The following is a 19,530-nucleotide window of genomic DNA, read 5'->3' as shown; positions in this document are numbered from 1 at the left end:
ATAAAATTATTACTTTCATATTAATTTGGTTCCTTTTGGTGCTTTTGTTCTTTATTGGCTGTCATCATCCATAATAGGACTACAGTGCCTTGCGAAAGAATTCAGCCCCCTGGAACTTTTCAACCTTTTCCCACATATCATGCTTCAAACACAAAGATACGAAATGTAAATTTTTGGTGAAGAATCAACAACAAATGGAACACAATTGTGAAGTTGAATGAAATTTATTGGTTATTTTAAATTTTTCTGGAAATTCAACTACTGAAAAGTGGGGCATGCAATATTATTTGTCCCCTTTACTTTCAGTGCAGCAAACTCACTCCAGAAGTTCATTGTGGATCTCTGAATGATCTAATGTTGTCCTAAATGCCTAATGATGATAAATAAAATCCACTTGTGTGTAATTAAGTCTCCGTATAAATGCACCTGCTCTGTGATAGTCTCTGGGTTCTGTTTGAAGCACAGAGAGCATCATGAAGACCAAGGAACATAACAGGCAGGTCCGTGATACTGTTGTGGAGAAGGTTAAAGCCGGATGTGGATACAAAATGATTTCCAAAACTTTAAACATCCCAAGGAGCACTGTGCAAGCGATCATATTGAAATGGAAGGAGTATCATACCACTGTAAATCTACCAAGACCAGGCAGTCCCTCTAAACTTTCATCTCAAACAAGGAGAAGACTGATCAGAGATGCAGCCAAGAGGCCCATGATCACTCTGGATGAACTGCAGAGATCTACAGCTGAGGTGGGACAGTCTGTTCATAGGACAACAATCAGTCGTACACTGCACAAATCTGGCCTCTATGGAAGAGTGGCAAGAAGGAAGCTCAAAGATATCCATAAAAAGTGTTGTTTAAAGTTTGCAACAGGCCACCTGGGAGACACACCAAACATGTAGAAGAAGGTGCTCTGGTCAAATTAAACCAAAATCGAAATTTTTGGCAACAATGCTAAACAATATGTTTGGCGTTAAGGCAACACAGCTCATCACCCTGAACACACCATCCCCACTGTCAAACATAGTGGTGGCAGCATCATGGCTTGGGCCTGCTTTTCTTCAGCAGGGTCAGGGAAGATGGTTAAAATTGATGGGTAGATGGATGGAGCCAAATACAGGACCATTCTTGAAGAAAACTTGTTGGAGTCTGCAAAAGACCTGAGACTGGGACGGAGATTTGTCTTCCAACAAGATAATGATCCCAAATATAAAGCAAAATCTACAATGGAATGGTTCACAAAGAAACATATCCAGGTGTTAGAATGGCCAAGTCAAAGTCCAGATCTCAATCCAATCAAGAATCTGTGGAAAGAGCTGAAAACCGCTGTTCACAAACGATCTCCATCAAACCTCACTGAGCTCGAGCTGTTTGCCAAGGAAGAATTGACAAGAATTTCAGTCTCTCGATGTACAAAACTGATAGAGACATACCCCAAGCGACGTGAAGCTGTAATCGCAGCAAAAGGTGGCGCAACCAAGTATTAAGTTAAAGGGACCGAATAATATTGTACGCCCCACTTTTCAGTTTTTGAATTTCCACAAAAATTTAAAATAACCAATACATTTCGTTCAACTTGACAATTGTGTTCCACTTATTGTTGATTCTTCACCAAAAAATTACATTTAGTATCTTTGTTTTTGAAGCATGATATGTGGGAAAAGGTTGAAAAGTTCCAGGGGACCGAATACTTTCGCAAGGCACTGTATGTCTAGTACCCTCATTGTTTTGACTTATGAATATCGTTATACATATTTTGCTCATTTAGGGTTATTTATTTGAAAAGGATGTCTGATGTTATTACCCATTCTAGCATACATATTACAATAGGCTTTGAATTTATTCATTAATATAGCCTACATTTTTATGTTTATTACATCTTTGAGATTGTCAATAATATAGACAAATAATCATTCTTTTCATTTTTTATTTTATTTATTTTTTGTGATTTAATTTTTTCACTAAATTTTCTGTTAGTTTTACACTGGTAACGGGATGTATTGGGACATTTTCTCTAATTTAGGGAGTACTATGGACATCAGGGTGAGCCGTCGAGGAGTGGGGGCACCATACTACAAAAACTAAGGGTGCCAACCTCCACTGTTAGGCAGTATTCAGTATAGTGATCCTGCAGGAGCAGTTTTGTAGTAGATATATTATTGTACATAGGGTGCAGTAATATAGCAGTTATATTCTTGTACATAGAGGGCAGTATTATAGTAGTTATATTCTTATACATAGGAGGCAGTATTATAGTAGTTATATTCTTGTACATAGGGGACAGTATTATAGTAGCTATATTCTTGTGCACAGGGGGCAGCATTATAGGAGTTATATTCTTGTACATAGGGTCAGTATTATAGTAGTTATATTCTTGTACATAGGGTCAGTATTATAGTAGTTATATTCTTGTATATAGGAGCAGTATTATAGTAGTTATATTCTTGTACATAGGGGCAGTATTATAGTAGTTAAATTCTTGTACATAGGAGCAGTATTATAGTAGTTATATTCTTGTACATAGGAGCACTATTATAGTAGTTATATTCTTGCACATGAGGGCACTATTATAGTAGTTATATTCTTGCACATGAGGGCAGTATTATAGTAGTTATATTCTTGTACATAGGAGGCAGTATTATAGTAGTTATATTCTTGTACATAGGAGGCAGTATTATAGTAGTTATATTCTTGTACATAGGAGGCAGTATTATAGTAATATTTTTGTACGTAGGGGTCAGTATTATAGTAGTTATATTCTTGTACATAGCTGCAGTATTATAGTAGTTATATTCTTATACATAGGAGGCAGTATTATAGTAGTTATATTCTTGTACATAGGGGCAGTATTATAGTAGTTATATTCTTGTACACAGGGTCAGTATTATAGTAGTTATACTCTTGTACATAGGGGTCAGTATTATAGTAGTTATATTCTTCTACATAGGAGCAGTATTATAGTAGTTATATTCTTGTACATAGGAGGCAGTATTGTAGTAGTTATATTCTTGTACATAGGGGGGAGTATTATAGTAGTTATATTCTTGTACATAAGAGCAGCATTATAGTAGTTATATTCTTGTACATAGGGGGCAGTATTATAGTAGTTATATTCTTGTACATGGGGGCAGTATTATAGTAATATTCTTGCATATAGGAGCAGTTTTATAGTAGTTATATTCGTGCACATAGGAGTAGTTTTATAGTAGATATATTATTGTACATAGGGGGCAGTATTATAGGAGTTATATTCTTGTACATAGGGGCAGCATTATAGTAGTTATATTCTTGTACATATGGGCAGTATTATAGTAGTTATATTATTGTACATAGGGCATAGGGGCAGTATTACAGTAGTTATATTCTTGTACATACGGGGCAGTATTATAGTAGTTATACTCATATATATAAGGGATAGTTGTTATGACCTGGTGGTCAGGACAATAATGGACCTGGTGGTTAAGAGCACACGGAATGACCTGATAATTACTGATAATAAGGACGAGCTCTGGGACGTGGGAACTCTGCTGACCGCAATCCCTAAACCTATCAAACAGACTAGAAATAGCCGTGGATTGCGCCTAACGCTCCCTATGCAACTCTGCACAGCCTAAGAAACTAGCTAGCCCTGAAGATAGAAAATAAAGCCTACCTTGCCTCAGAGAAATTCCCCAAAGGAAAAGGCAGCCCCCCACATATAATGACTGTGAGTAAAGATGAAAATACAAACACAGAGATGAAATAGATTTAGCAAAGTGAGGCCCGACTTACTGAACAGACCGAGGATAGGAAAGGTTACTTTGCGGTCAGCACAAAAACCTACAAAAAGACCACGCAGAGGGCGCAAAAAGACCCTCCGCACCGACTCACGGTGCGGAGGCGCTCCCTCTGCGTCCCAGAGCTTCCAGCAAGCAAGACAACAAATTAAATAGCAAGCTGGACAGAAAAATAGCAAACCAAAGAAATACAAGCTGGAACTTAGCTTCTGATGGGAAGACAGGTCACAAGAACGATCCAGGAGTGAACTAGACCAATACTGGAACATTGACAGGTGGCATGGAGCAAAGATCTAAGTGGAGTTAAATAGAGCAGCAGCTAACGAATTAACCTCGTCACCTGTGGAAGGAAACTCAGAAACACCCACCAGAGGAAGTCCATGGACAGAACCAGCCGAAGTACCATTCATGACCACAGGAGGGAGCCCGACAACAGAATTCACAACAGTACCCCCCCTTGAGGAGGGGTCACCGAACCCTCACCAGAGCCCCCAGGCCGACCAGGATGAGCCAAATGAAAGGCACGAACCAGATCGGCAGCATGAACATCAGAGGCAAAAACCCAGGAATTATCTTCCTGACCATAACCCTTCCACTTGACCAGGTACTGGAGTTTCCGTCTCGAAACACGAGAATCCAAAATCTTCTCCACCACATACTCCAACTCCCCCTCAACTAACACCGGGGCAGGAGGATCAACGGATGGAACCACAGGAGCCACGTATCTCCGCAATAACGACCTATGGAACACATTATGGATGGCAAAAGAAGCAGGAAGGGCCAAACGAAATGACACAGGATTGATAACCTCAGAAATCTTATACGGACCAATGAAACGAGGCTTAAACTTAGGAGAGGAAACCTTCATAGGAACATAACGAGACGACAACCAAACCAAATCCCCAACACGAAGTCGGGGACCCACACAGCGCCGGCGGTTAGCGAAACGTTGAGCCTTCTCCTGGGACAATGTCAAATTGTCCACCACATGAGTCCAAATCTGCTGCAACATATCCACCACAGTATCCACACCAGGACAGTCTGAAGACTCAACCTGCCCTGAAGAGAAACGAGGATGGAAACCAGAATTGCAGAAAAACGGCGAAACCAAAGTAGCCGAGCTGGCCCGATTATTAAGGGCAAACTCAGCCAACGGCAAAAAGGACACCCAATCATCCTGATCAGCAGAAACAAAGCATCTCAGATATGTTTCCAAAGTTTGATTAGTTCGTTCGGTTTGGCCATTTGTCTGAGGATGGAAAGCCGAGGAAAAAGACAAATCAATGCCCATCCTAGCACAAAAGGATCGCCAAAACCTTGAAACAAACTGGGAACCTCTGTCAGAAACGATGTTCTCCGGGATACCATGTAAACGAACCACATGCTGGAAAAATAATGGCACCAAATCAGAGGAGGAAGGCAATTTAGACAAAGGTACCAAATGGACCATCTTAGAAAAGCGATCACAAACCACCCAAATGACCAACATCTTTTGAGAGACGGGGAGGTCCGAAATAAAATCCATAGAAATATGCGTCCAGGGCCTCTTCGGGACCGGCAAGGGCAAAAGCAACCCACTGGCACGAGAACAGCAGGGCTTAGCCCGAGCACAAATCCCACAGGACTGCACAAAAGAACGCACATCCCGCGACAAAGACTGCCACCAGAAGGATCTAGCCACCAAATCTCTGGTACCAAAAATTCCAGGATGCCCAGCCAACACTGAACAATGAATCTCAGAGATAACTCTACTAGTCCATCTATCAGGGACAAACAGTTTCTCCGCTGGGCAACGGTCAGGTCTATCAGCCTGAAATTTTTGCAGCACCCGCCGCAAATCAGGGGAGATGGCAGACAAAATTACCCCCTCTTTGAGAATACCCGCCGGCTCAGGAACACCCGGAGAGTCAGGCACAAAACTCCTTGACAGGGCATCAGCCTTCACATTCTTAGAGCCCGGAAGGTACGAAACCACAAAATCAAAACGGGAGAAAAATAACGACCATCGAGCCTGTCTCGGATTCAACCGTTTGGCAGACTCAAGATAAGTCAAATTCTTGTGATCTGTCAAGACCACCACGCGATGCTTGGCTCCTTCCAGCCAATGACACCACTCCTCGAATGCCCACTTCATGGCCAACAATTCACGATTACCAACATCATAGTTACGCTCAGCAGGCGAAAACTTTCTAGAAAAGAAAGCACATGGCTTCATCACCGAGCCATCAGAACTTCTTTGCGACAAAACAGCCCCTGCTCCAATCTCAGAAGCATCAACCTCAACCTGAAACGGAAGCGAAACATCTGGCTGGCACAACACAGGGGCAGAAGAAAAACGACGCTTCAACTCCTGAAAAGCCTCTACAGCCGCAGAAGACCAATTGACCACATCAGCACCCTTCTTGGTCAAATCAGTCAACGGTTTAGCAACAGTAGAAAAATTAGCGATGAAGCGCCGATAAAAATTAGCAAAGCCCAGGAACTTTTGCAGGCTCCTCACAGATGTCGGCTGAGTCCAATTGTAAATGGCCTGGACTTTAACAGGGTCCATCTCGATAGTAGAAGGGGAAAAAAATGAACCCCAAAAATGAAACCTTCTGAACTCCAAAGAGACACTGACCCCTTCACAAACAAGGAATTCGCACGAAGGACCTGGAACACCATTCTGACCTGCTTCACATGAGACTCCCAATCATCCGAAAAGACCAAAATATCATCCAAATACACAATCAGGAATTTATCCAGGTACTCTCGGAAGATGTCATGCATAAAGGACTGAAATACTGATGGAGCATTGGAAAGCCCGAATGGCATAACCAGGTACTCAAAATGGCCCTCGAGCGTATTAAATGCTGTTTTCCATTCATCGCCTTGTTTAATACGCACAAGATTATACGCCCCTCGAAGATCTATCTTGGTGAACCAACTAGTCCCTTTAATACGAGCAAACAAATCAGACAGCAACGGCAAAGGATACTGAAATTTGACTGTAATTTTATTAAGAAGGCGGTAATCAATACAAGGTCTCAAAGAACCATCCTCCTTGGCCACAAAAAAGAACCCTGCTCCTAACGGTGATGACGACGGGCGAATATGGCCTTTCTCCAAGGATTCCTTTATATAACTCCGCATAGCGGCGTGTTCTGGCACAGATAAAATTGAACAATCGGCCCTTAGGAAACTTACTACCAGGAATCAAATTAATTGCACAATCGCAATCCCTATGAGGAGGTAGGGCACTGGCTTTGGGCTCATCAAATACATCCCGATAATCCGACAAAAACTCTGGAACTTCAGAAGGAGTGGAAGACGAAATAGACAAAAATGGAACATCACCATGTACCCCCTGGCAACCCCAGCTGGACACAGACATAGATTTCCAGTCCAATACTGGATTATGAACCTGTAGCCATGGCAACCCCAAAACGACCACATCATGCAGATTATGCAACACCAGAAAGCGGATATCCTCCTGATGTGCAGGAGCCATGCACATGGTCAATTGGGTCCAATACTGAGGCTTATTCTTGGCCAAAGGCGTAGCATCAATTCCTCTCAATGGAATAGGATACTGCAAGCTCTCCAAGAAAAAACCACAGCGCCTAGCATACTCCAAGTCCATCAAATTCAGGGCAGCGCCTGAATCCACAAATGCCATAACAGAATAGGATGTCAAAGAGCAAATCAGAGTAACAGACAATAGAAATTTAGACTGTACCGTACCAATGGTGGCAGACCTAGCGAACCGCTTAGTGCGCTTAGGACAATCAGAGATAGCATGAGTGGAATCACCACAGTAAAAACATAGCCCATTCCGACGTCTGTGTTCTTGCCGTTCAGCTCTGGTCAAAGTCCTATCACATTGCATAGGCTCAGGCCCATGCTCAGATAGTACCGCCAAATGGTGCACAGCTTTACGCTCACGCAAGCGTCGATCGATCTGAATGGCCAAGGACATAGACTCATTCAGACCAGCAGGCATGGGAAATCCCACCATGACATCCTTAAGGGCTTCAGAGAGACCCTTTCTGAAGATTGCTGCCAGGGCACATTCATTCCACTGAGTGAGCACAGACCACTTTCTAAACTTCTGACAATATATCTCCGCTTCATCCTGACCCTGACACAGAGCCAGCAAGATTTTCTCTGCCTGATCCACTGAATTAGGTTCGTCATAAAGCAATCCAAGCGCCAGGAAAAACGCATCAACATCACGCAATGCCGGATCTCCTGGCGCAAGGGAAAATGCCCAGTCTTGAGGGTCACCACGTAACAAAGAAATAATGATCTTTACTTGTTGAACAGGGTCACCTGAGGAGCGAGGTTTCAAGGCAAGAAACAATTTACAATTATTTTTGAAATTCAAGAACTTAGATCTATCACCAAAAAAATAAATCAGGAATTGGAATCCTAGGCTCTGACATCGGATTCTGAACCACAAAATCTTGAATGTTTTGTATCCTTGTAGTGAGATTATCCATCCAAGAGGACAGACCTTGAATGTCCATGTTTACACCAGTGTCCTGAACCACCCAGAGGTAAAGGGGAAAAGAGAGACAAAACACACTGCAAAGAAAAAAAAATGGTCTCAGAACTTCTCATATCCCTCTATTGAGATGCATTAGTACTTTGGGCCACCTGTACTGTTATGACCTTGTGGTCAGGACAATAATGGACCTGGTGGTTAAGAGCACACGGAATGACCTGATAATTACTGATAATAAGGACGAGCTCTGGGACGTGGGAACTCTGCTGACCGCAATCCCTAAACCTATCAAACAGACTAGAAATAGCCGTGGATTGCGCCTAACGCTCCCTATGCAACTCTGCACAGCCTAAGAAACTAGCTAGCCCTGAAGATAGAAAATAAAGCCTACCTTGCCTCAGAGAAATTCCCCAAAGGAAAAGGCAGCCCCCCACATATAATGACTGTGAGTAAAGATGAAAATACAAACACAGAGATGAAATAGATTTAGCAAAGTGAGGCCCGACTTACTGAACAGACCGAGGATAGGAAAGGTTACTTTGCGGTCAGCACAAAAACCTACAAAAAGACCACGCAGAGGGCGCAAAAAGACCCTCTGCACCGACTCACGGTGCGGAGGCGCTCCCTCTGCGTCCCAGAGCTTCCAGCAAACAAGACAACAAATTAAATAGCAAGCTGGACAGAAAAATAGCAAACCAAAGAAATACAAGCTGGAACTTAGCTTCTGATGGGAAGACAGGTCACAAGAACGATCCAGGAGTGAACTAGACCAATACTGGAACATTGACAGGTGGCATGGAGCAAAGATCTAAGTGGAGTTAAATAGAGCAGCAGCTAACGAATTAACCTCGTCACCTGTGGAAGGAAACTCAGAAACACCCACCAGAGGAAGTCCATGGACAGAACCAGCCGAAGTACCATTCATGACCACAGGAGGGAGCCCGACAACAGAATTCACAACAGATAGTATATCAGTTTTGTTCTATCAAAAGCAGAAATGGAAAAGTTTTGAAAGGAAAAAAAACAGAAATTGGGCAATTTCAAAATATAAATGTCAGCAGTTTTAATTTGCAAATAGCCTCTTTAGAGAGAAAGAGGAAGAGAAAGAGGAAGATGACTTTAACACCTGTTGGATGTAGAATCCTAAAATCAATATCGACCTTTTAATGAGCCATGTCACATGGGATAAAAAGCAAAACCAGACACTGCATTTGCAGATATGTGTTTCTGTGTGTTTGCCCCTCTTTCAGTAGTTGGTCCTCTAGTTCTGGTCCTCTTCCTCTTTCTCTCTAAATAGGCTATTTGTACTGCTTGCTTAATTTCCCAGAGGAGCACTGCATGGCCCATAAGTCTCCTTACACCAGTTTGGCCCTTTCCATTAGAAGAAGTGTTCCCCCTTAGACCAGCAGTTTTTATTAGAATTTATTTTATAATTTCATTCAGTTTTGCAACCTGTCACCTCCCAAGGATTGCAAAACTGCAACTTCATCAGCATCCCCTGACAGCCAGAATGCGACCTGCTGTATATATTAGTATGCAGGGAGCTCCCCCTGGTGGTGACTTATGGGCAGTTATATTTTATCATGTATGAAGATGAAAATATAATATTAATATATCTGACATCGCACAGTTACTTTGTACAAACGACCATAACATAACTTTAAACTTTTATTGAATGCTCTTCACAGGGGTATAGCTGGAGCCAATGGGGGTTTATCACTTGGTACAGAGAAAGTATCATGCTTAAAAAAGTGTAAACATTCTTAAAACTGTAACATTTGGACCTTGTTTGCTCTAGTTAATCCATAGCCTTTCTGACAGTGTTTGGCCTTCTGGCTGGTGGCCAGCAATGTTTATTTTTGGAACTCATCACCACCATTATTTGATGAGTGGCAGCAGTATATTGTATATATAGGGTGTGTGGACTGTGTTGGGGTGTGATTTATGTTGACTTTCCAGCCGAAGGTGGAGGTGAGCTAATAATAATAATAATAATAATAATAATAATAATTTTATTTATATAGCACCAACATATTCCGCAGCGCTTTACAGATTATAGAGCTATGGAAGTATAGTAGCAGAAATGGTAGTGACCAGAAATGACTTGGGCGAGGTCATTATTACAGAGAGACAACACTTAGGCCAGTCTCACATGTCCAGATAATTCCGGTACCGGAATTATCCGTGTCCGTGTGTCCGTGTGCTCACGTGGTACGTCAGTGTGGCACACGTGCGGCATCCGTGTGCTGCCCGTGTGCCGACTGGGTACCACACGCACCATGCAGGAGACAGCGCTACAGTTAAGCACTGTCCCCTGCAACTGGTGCTGAAGCCGCCATTCATTTCTTCTCTCCAGCATCGTTCGTTGGAGAGAAGATATGAAAAATCTTTTTTTTTTTTTTTTTTTGGGTGTTTAAAAAAAAGATCCCTTAGGGGTGGAGCTGCATATTCATCACTGTAATGGGCGGTACCACGTGACCGCTCATACAGGAGAAGCTGCGGCGAGGACAGGAAGCAGCGAGGGAGCCGGGTAAGTATTTTATTAACAGCGGGGGAGCGCACAGGGGGTTGGGGACAGGGATCTTTTTTTTTAAACACAAAAAAAAATAAAAATAAGATTTTTCATATCTTCTCTCCAGCGAACGATGCTGGAGAGAAGAAATGAATAGCGGCTTCAGCACCACGCTGGGGGGACAACGCTTACTGTAGCGCTGTCTCCTGCACGGCACACGAACTGCACACGGACAACATCCGTGTGCAGTACGTGTTTTACACGGACCCATTGACTTTAATGGGTCCGTGTAATACGTGTGCTCCCACGAACACTGACATGTCTCCGTGTTTTCCAAACGGACACACGGTCCGTGAAAACATGCTGACATGTGCAGAGACACATTGATTTTAATGTGTTTACGTGAGTCAGTGTCTCCGGTACGTGAGGAAACTGTCACCTCGCGTACCGGAGCCACTGACGTGTGAAACTGGCCTTAAGGGAATAGGAAAGCGACCATAAAATCAGACAGGTGTAGGCAATTATAAGCTGAGTAGCTGACTGAGGATGACTTACTAATCCCCACACATACATGCTAGCCACCTTAGGGAGAGACCCAAGTTGGGCTAAATGTAGCGGGACGAAAGAGACCGAAAAGCCCTCTACTTAAAGGAAATACATAGTGGATGCTTTCCGTTTGTAATGACCAGAGGTCCGAATATGATCCAGTGAGTCACAAACCAAGACCAAGGCAGAAATCTCCAACGGTATTTACTCAAAGTCAAAATAATCAAGGTAATATGGAGAATATTAAGGCAGATGCACCCCAAAGATACACTAGCTCAGCAGCAGCTGAAATCACTGTGCCACTCCAAGGTCTCCTGAGAACTGTATACCACAACAGACTAGTAAGAAATTTACCTAACAGGCAACTAAAAACAGGAACAAGTGTAAATTGAATGTAGTGTTATTAAGGGAGCCCCTGGAATGGCACATTGAGTATAACTTACACAACTCTAATACAAGATACACCTCTAAAGTAACAACTTAACACTCTGAGCAGAGATACCCGGGTATCTATAACTATGGTACCGTATCCTGAGATAGATTTCCTCTCAGGCAGGAATCCGCACAGGCTGTAGCCAGTCCATATCTTCAGCGCCAATATGTTACAGCAAGCTCCTCTTGTCGGCCGATGCCGAGCCCAAACGCCGGGGACTTAGTTAGTGGTCTCACGATGTTGTCTCTGCTTCTGTAGTTCCTAGGAATGCTTCCACGACAATCCGTCCGTCTCTGTATCAGCCGTCTGTCCAGACTTGTTTCTCCACTCAATGCACAGGGAATCCACAGACTTCCAAATTCGTACTGGGTTCTTAGTAAAGTCTCAGTCTTTTCTTAGATAAAGGGTTAGCTCTTCTCCAGGAAACGTTAGCAACACAAGTCTCTCACAGAGTTAAACAAAAGGTTAGCTCTTCTCCAGGGGAACGTTAGCAACAAAAAGTCTCTCAAAAGCTTCTTTTCCTCCAAAAACACTTGCAGTAAATCCACACACAGTCTCTTTTTTTAAGATCTCACAGCAGCTTCTCCTTTGCTTCCCGCCTTTTCTCTCTCAGCTCTCACTTCCTAGTTTCACTTCACACACGAGACACTGGACCCCACCCCCCAGCACACATTGTCTCTGGGAGTTTTGCGCTGTCTGTCTTCTGCTGCAACAGGCAAAAACCACAGGGTCCTAGTGCCCTCTCAGTGGGACTACAGTTCACCCTCTTACACGTTTCAGGAAAGCATCCACTACTTACTAATCCCCATAAGACATGAGAACCTTGCTGATGGCATGTAAGATACTGCTGCTTGAGATCCTGTCTAAACAGCAAATCACATCTACTAAGGAAACTGAACAATCTGAGGAAAATAGAAGTGGAATGGCACCAGGTGTTGTCTCCACAGGTAAAATGTAACGTGGAGTTTGCCCCAATCTCAAATAACAAGCGTGGGAATATGGACCAGATAGACTCAAATTAGCACCACTGCGGCATGCAGTAAACAATAGCGTTAGGGTGGTGCTCAACATCCATAGTAATGTGAATCCAGAAATAAAGAGAAATAAAGTGGCACTCACCCGATGTTGCTAGGGGAGGCAAGAGGGCGCAGGCGCGAAACGGCCGTCGTCCTCTTGCCTCCCCTTGCACTCCTCTCCTCACCAAGCCGCCTCTCCACTACATGTCTGTGAGTGTATGCTCTGATTAAAGGACATTTTCAAATAGCAACATCGGGTGAGTGCCACTTTATTTCTCTTTATTTCTGGATGAACAATCTGAGGAATTGCAAGGAAAATAATGTGCATGAGCAATAAGTGCAATGCTGGTGTTGATCAGACAGCTGAGATCAGTGGGTGAGGATATAGAAAACAGCCACGTAGAAATATTGCTATGCCGTTTTCTGACACATACAGTGCAGTGCTCTGATTCAAGGCCGCAGACAAACCTGACACTAGAATTTGTAAAGACTTGGCTAGTGGCTGAAGAGGAGAAAAGAAAGGAATTATTGTTAGGCTACTTTCACACTTGCGCTGTTTGGCGTACGTCGCAATGCGTCGTTTTGGTGAAAAAACGCATCCTGCAAATGTGCCCACAGGATGCGTTTTTTTCTCCATAGACTTGTATTACCGACGCATTGCGACGTATGGCCACACGTCACATCCGTCGTGCAACGGATGCGTTGTGTTTTTGGCGGACGCGACGCACAAAAAAAGTTCAATGTAACTTTTTTGTGCGTCGTGTCCGCCATTTTCGACTGCGCATGCGCGGCCGAAACTCCACCCCCTCCTCTTCGTTCATCGCAATGGGCAGCGGATGCGTCATAAAACTGCATCCGCTGCCCACGTTGTGCTACATTTAGCACACTGTCCGTCGGTACGTCGGGCCGACGGTTTGCGATGGCCCCGTACCGACGCAAGTGTGAAAGTAGCCTTAGACATCACGAATTGTGACCATGCAGAAGCTCTTTAACAGAGAGATACAAGGTCACACAAAAAGAAATTGGAACATGTTTCAGTTATGACTGTCACGAATCACAGGGAGGATATTTTTGTCATCCCTACCACTGATACCAATACAGTGCCTTGCAAAAGTATTTGGCCCCCTGGAACTTTTCAACCTTTTCCCACATATCATACTTCAAACATAAAGACACCAAATGTACATTTTTAGTGAAGAATCAACAACAAGTGGAACACAATTGTGAAGTTGAATGAAATTTATTGGTTATTTTAAATTTTTGTGGAACTTCAAAAACTGAAAAGTGGGGCGTGCAATATTATTGGGCCCCTTTAACTTAATACTTTGTTGCGCCACCTTTTGCTGCGATTACAGCTGCAAGTCGCTTGGGGTATGTCTCTATCAGTTTTGTATATCGAGAGACTGAAATTCTTGCCCATTCTTCCTTGGCAAACAGCTCGAGCTTAGTGAGGTTTGATGGAGATCGTTTGTGAACAGCAGTTTTCAGCTCTTTCCACAGATTCTCGATTGGATTGAGGTCTGGACTTTGACTTGGCCATTCTAACACCTGGATACGTTTATTTGTGAACCATTCTATTGTAGATTTTGCTTTAAGTTTGGGATCATTGTCTTGTTGGAAGACAAATCTCCATCCCAGTCTCAGGTCTTTTGCAGACTCCAACAAGTTTTCTTCAAGAATGGTCCTGTATTTGGCTCCATCCATCTTCCCATCAATTTTAACCATCTTCCCTTTCCCTGCTGGAGAAAAGCAGGCCCAAACCATGTTGCTGCTACCACCATGTTTGACAGTGGGGATGGTGTGTTCAGGGTGATGAGCTGTGTTGCCTTTACGCCAAACATATCGTTTGGCATTGTTGCCAAAAAGTTCTATTTTGGTTTCATCTGACCAGAGCACCTTCTTCCACATGTTTGGTGTGTCTCCCAGGTGGCTTGTTGCAAACTTTAAATGACACTTTTTATGGATATCTTTGAGAAATGGCTTTCTTTATGCCACTCTTCCATAAAGGCCAGATTTGTGCAGTGTACGACTGATTGTTGTCCGATGAACAGACTGTCCCACCTCAGCTGTAGATCTCTGCAGTTCATCCAGAGTGATCATGGGCCTCTTGGCTGCATCTCTGATCAGTCTTCTCTTGTTTGAGATGAAAGTTTAGAGGGACAGCCGGGTCTTGGTAGCTATGCAGAGGTATGATACTCCTTCCATTTCAATATGATCGCTTGCACAGCGCTCCTCGGGATGTTTAAAGTTTTGAAAATCATTTTGTATCCAAATCCAGCTTTAAACTTCTCCACAACAGTATCATGGACCTGCCTGTTGTGTTCATTGGTCTTCATGATGCTCTCTGTGCTTCAAACAGAACCCTGAGACTATCACAGAGCAGGTGCATTTATACGGAGACTTGATTACACACAGATGGATTATATTTATCATCATTAGGCATTTAGGAAAACATTGGATCATTCAGAGATCCACAATGAACTTCTGGAGTGAGTTTGCTGCACTGAAAGTAAAGGAGCCGAATAATATTGCACGCCCCACTTTTCAGTTTTTGACTTTCCACAAAAATTTAAAATAACCAATAAATTTAATTCAACTTCACAACTGTGTTCCACTTGTTGTTGATTCTTCACCAAAAATTTACATTTGGTATCTTTATGTTTGAAGCATGATATGTGGGAAAAGGTTGAAAAGTTCCAGGGGGCCGAATACTTTCGCAAGGCACTGTATGTCATGAACCGGGGTTGTTTGGCTGACTCCGGTTCTTTTCTGAAGGGGATTTATTTATATCCCACTTCCCAGTTCCTTTTTGGAACTTGCAGCTCTCTGGCACCCCTTTTACCTGCAGGTCAGTCAGGGAACTGTACCTAGGATAATTAGTCACCAGAAAGGCTGCCTGGTATGTACTGGCTGTGGGGCACACACTGTAGTGAGGGTGATATAATTATTTGCAGCCGAGCAATACACTTATAAACCCCATTCGGTCGCTGCCAGCTTTACCCAACAAGCTCAGTACGGTCTGCTGCCACCAGCTCCTATTCCTTAATCAATAACAGGTCATTAGCCAATCCAATTAGTATCGTAATTTACTTCAGAGGACATGACAGTATGTTATAGAGCAAGGAGAAACGAAGCTAGTAATTTTACATATTTTAGTCCAAAAGGTATGCAGTGTTTACAAAAGTATAAAAAGATATTATAAAAGGAGACAAGTATTGTATGTACAGACAATTACAAAATAAACAGGGATTAACCCCTTAGTGACCGAGCCCATTTTTACAATTCTGACCACTGTCACTTTATGAGGTTATAACTCTGGAACGCTTCAACGGATCCCGCTGATTCTGAGATTGTTTTTTCGTGACATATTGTACTTAATGATAGTGGCAACATTTCTTCGATATTACTTGCGATTATTTATGAAAAAAACGGAAATATGGAGAAAATTTTTAAAATTTTGCAATTTTCAAACTTTGTATTTTTATGCCCTTAAATCAGAGAGATATGTCATGAAAAATAGTTAATAAATAACATTTCCCACATGTCTACTTTACATCAGCACAATTTTGGAAACAAAATTTTTTTTTGTTAGGGAGTTATAAGGGTTAAAAGTTGACCAGCAATTTCTCATTTTTACAACACCATTTTCTTTTAGGGAACACATCACATTTGAAGTCATTTTGAGGGGTCTATATGATAGAAAATAACGAAGTGTGACACCATTCTAAAAACTACACCCCTCAAGGTTCTCAAAACCACATTCAAGAAGTTTATTAACACTTTATGTGCTTCACAGGAACTGAAACAATGTGGAAGGAAAAAATGAACATTTAACTTTTTTTTGCAAACATTTTAATTCAGAACCATTTTTTTATTTTCACAAGTGTAAAAACAGAAATGTAACCATAAATTTTGTTATGCAATTTCTCCTGAATACGCCAATACCCCATATGTGGGGGTAAACCACTTTTTGGGCGCACCGCAGAACTTGGAAGTGAAGGAGCGCCGTTTGACTTTTTTAATGCAGAATTGGCTGGAATTGAGATCGGACGCCATGTCACGTTTAGAGAGCCCCTGATGTGCTTAAACAGTGTAAACTCCCCACAAGTGACACTATTTTGGAAACTAGACCCCTTAAGGAACTTATCTAGATGTGTGGTGAGCACTTTGAACCCCCAAGTGCTTCACAGAAGTTTATAACGTAGAGCCGTGAAAATACAAAATCGTATTTGTTTACACAAAAATGATCTTTTCGCCCACAAATTCTTACTTTCACAAGGGTAACAGAAGAAATTAGACCACAAAAGTTGTTGTGCGATTTCTCCCGAATACGTCGATACCCCATATGTGAGGGTAAACCACTGTTTGGGCGCACCGCAGAGCTTGGAAGAGAAGGAGTGCCATTTTACTTTTTCAATGTAGAATTGGCTGGAATTGAGATTGGATGCCATGTCGCGTTTGGAGAGCCCCTGATGTGCCTAAACAGTGGAAACCCTGTTATGATCTGGTGGCCTTGGAGCAGCATGAGACGTACTCTGGAGAAGATGGTCCCTGTACTGACCGCAAACCCTGAACCTAGCAGTGCAACTAAAAGTAGCCGTGGGGGGTACCCAACACTCCCTAGACCCCTCGGCACAGCCTAAGATCTAACTACCCCTAAAGACAGAAACAGGAAACCTATCTTGCCTCAGAGAAAATCCCCAAAGGATAGATAGCCCCCCACAAATATTGACTGTGAGAGGAGAGGGAAAAAACATACGCAGATATGAAATCAGATTTTAGCATAGGAGGCCATACTAGCTAAAAAGAAAGAATAGAACAGAGTACTATGCGGTCAGTATAAAAACACTAGAAAATATCCACCGCAGAAAATACGGATCACCACATCTGACTAAAGACATGGGGGGTATATCTGCATCTCCATAGAAATAGCTAGGCTGCAAAAAATCCTTCACAGACCAAGCTGGACAAGACAAAAACATGAAAATGCACCGAACTATAAGGTCCACTGCAGGTGGACAGCAAAAACAAAGCCAGGACTTATCTTTGTAGAAAAACACAGCAAACTGGAGAGACCAGCAGGGAAGTGAATCCTTCAAGAACAATGGACAACTGGCACTGACTAAAGGATCCTGCAAAGCTATATACCCCAGTCAGTCCTGCAATTAGTAGATACACATGTCCACTCCTGCAATCCAGGCACAACTGCATTACCCTCTACAACCACCGGAGGGAGCCCAAAAGCTGAATTCACAACAAAAACCCCCACAAGTGACCCCATTTTGGAAACTAGACCCCTTAAGGAACTTATTTAGATGTGTGGTGAGCACTTTAAACCCCCAGGTGCTTCACAGAAGTTTATAACGTAGAGCCGTGAAAATAAAAAAATCGCATTCTGCAAAAATGACCTTTTTGCCCCCAAATTTTTATTTTCACAAGGGTAACAGGAGAAATTAGAAACAAAAGTTGTTGTGCAATTTCTCCTGAGTACGTCAATACCCCATATGTGGGGGTAGACCACTGTTTGGGCGCACCGCAGAGCTTGGAAGAGAAGGAGTACCGTTTTACTTTTTCAATGTAGAATTGGCTGGAATTGAGATCGGAAGCCATGTCCCGTTTGGAGAGCCCCTGATGTGCCTAAACAGTAGAAACCCCCCACAAGTAACCCCATTTTGGAAACTAGACCCCCCAAGGAACTTATCTAGATGTGCGGTGAGAACTTTGAATGCCCAAGTGCTTCACAGAAGTTTAGAATGCAGAGTCATGAAAATAAAAAATATTTTTTTTTCCCACAAAAAAAGATTTTGTAGCCCCCAAGTTTTTATTTTCACAAGGGTAACAGGAGAAATTGGACCCCAAAAGTTGTTGTCCAATTTATCCAGAGTACGCTGATGCCCCATATGTGGGGGTAACCTACTGTTTGGGCACACGGCAGAGCTCAGAATGGAGGGAGCACCATTTGACTTTTTGAACGCAAAATTGGCTGTCATGTTTGGAGACCCCCTGATGTACCTAAACAATGGAAACCCCCCAATTCTAGCTCCAACCCTAACCCCAACACACCCCTAACCCTAATCCCAACCCGATCCATAATCCTAATCACTAACCCTAACGATAATCACAACCCTTACCCCAAAACAACCCTAATGTCAACCCTAACCATAACCCTAATCAAAACCCTAAATCCAACACACCCCTAATCCTAATCTCAAACCTAACCCTAATCCCAATACACCCCTAATCACAACCCTAACCTTAACCCTAATCCCAAACCTAACCCTAATCCCAAGCGTAACCCTAATGCCAACCCTAACCCTAATACCAACCCTAATCCAAACCCTAACCCTAATCCCAACGCTAACCCTAACTTTAGCCCCAACCCTAGCCCTAACTTTAGCACCAACCCTAACCCTAAGGCTACTTTCACACTTGCGTCGTTTGGCATCCGTCGCAATCCGTCGTTTTGGACAAAAAACGAATCCTGCAAATGTGCCTGCAGGATGCGTTTTTTGCCCATAGACTTGTATTGCCGACGGATCGCGACGGATGGCCACACATCGCGTCTGTCGTGCACTGGATCAGTTGTGTTTTGGTGGACCGTCGGCACAAAAAAGTTCAATGTAACTTTTTTTGTACGTCACGTCCGCCATTTCTGACCACACATGCGTGGTCGTCACTCCGCCCCCTCCTCTCCAGGACATAGATTGGGCAGCGGATGCGTTGAAAAACTACATCCGCTGCCCACGTTGTGCACAATTTTC

This window comes from Ranitomeya imitator, chromosome 2 (assembly GCF_032444005.1).
Source record: "Ranitomeya imitator isolate aRanImi1 chromosome 2, aRanImi1.pri, whole genome shotgun sequence".
NCBI lineage: Eukaryota > Metazoa > Chordata > Amphibia > Anura > Dendrobatidae > Ranitomeya > Ranitomeya imitator.
This window is presented reverse-complemented; position numbering follows the sequence as displayed.